Source organism: Suricata suricatta, chromosome 5 (assembly GCF_006229205.1).
Source record: "Suricata suricatta isolate VVHF042 chromosome 5, meerkat_22Aug2017_6uvM2_HiC, whole genome shotgun sequence".
NCBI classification, from domain to species: Eukaryota; Metazoa; Chordata; class Mammalia; order Carnivora; family Herpestidae; genus Suricata; species Suricata suricatta.
In genome coordinates this window covers 6,868,752-6,870,207 of record NC_043704.1, presented here as the reverse complement: position 1 = coordinate 6,870,207, position 1,456 = coordinate 6,868,752, and positions in this window count along the sequence as shown.

The following is a 1,456-nucleotide window of genomic DNA, read 5'->3' as shown; positions in this document are numbered from 1 at the left end:
TGGGTCCGCGCACGGGCAGCCTGGACTGTGGTCACGGCACATGGTGCCTGCGGGCATTTCTGCAGCACCAGGGCCAGAGCAGGGAGAAGTCTGAGAGACGGAAGGCACCCACCACGGTGGCCAGAGCATCCGTGGAAACAGCTCTGCGACACGCTGAACCAGCCCATCCTCCGCGTGACCAGCCCGGGAGCCAGACTTGAGGAAAGCACACCATTTTCTACCCACCCGAATGTTAAGCAATAACCTCTGAGCAGTTAGCCCCGAATGACCCGGGTTTGCTTAATAACCGACAGATTCCCTCATATTTTGTCCCTATTTCTTTTTAATTTTTTAATGTTTATTTATTGTTGAGATGGACAGACAAAGACAAAGACAGAGTGGGAGCAGGCGAGGGGGCAGAGAGAGAGAGGGAGAAACAATCCAAAGCAGCTCCGGGCTCCGAGCTGTCAGCACAGATCCTGACTCGGGGCTGGAACCCATGAACCGTGAGATCATGACCTGAGCCGAAGTCGGACGCTTTACCAACTGAGCCCCTATTTTTATTTCTAATTTATTTATTTGCAAGAGAGAGTGAGCATGCATGCCAGAGTGGGGGAAGGGCAGAGAGAGAGGGAGAGAGAATCCCAAGCAGGCTCTGAGCTGACAGTGCGGAGAAATCATGACCTGAGCCCAAACCAAAAGTCAGGCACTTAACCGACTGAGACATCCAGGTGTCCCTGTTTACTTTTTATAAAGTGCCTCTTGCTAAACAGGAGTTTTGAGTAGCTTGCAATGTCCTGGACCATGGTGTGTGTGTGTGTGTGTGTGTGTGTGTGTATGAACCCCAAATTCAACACAGTAGGTCTGAAGACATTTTCCCCACCACCCAGTGCCCAGGTAGAGACACGTTTCCCGGGACTTTCTTTGCAAGCAGGTGGCTTTGTCCACATTCCCCCGTCACTGAAGGGAAGCTCTGCAAGGGCTTAGTCCCACACTTCCCAGCATTCATGGCTCCAACATCTTGGCTCCTCTTTTATTATTAAAAAAATTTTTTTTACTATTTATTTTTGAGAGAGACAGAGCGCAAGCAGAGAGGACCAGAGAGAGGGAGAGACACAGAATCCAAAGCAGGCTCCAGGCTGCGAGCTGTCAGCACATAGCCCGATGTGGGGTTGAAAACAAGAACCGTGAGATCATGACCTGAGCCCCAAGTCAGATGCTGAAGCGACTGAGCCCCCTAGGTGACCCGGTCCTGTCTCCTCTTGACATCAATTAAAGCAACAAACACATTAGCAGACAGAGATCAGCGAATGCTCCCAGGACGATGGTGGCGTCTTGTGGTTTCCCGCTCATTTTTAGGTCCCTGGGGACACACACACACACACACACACACACACACACACACACACACACACACACGCGCGCGCGCGGAGACGTGCCAGCCCTCCGGGCAGAGGAGATGAGTGCAGGAAGCGCA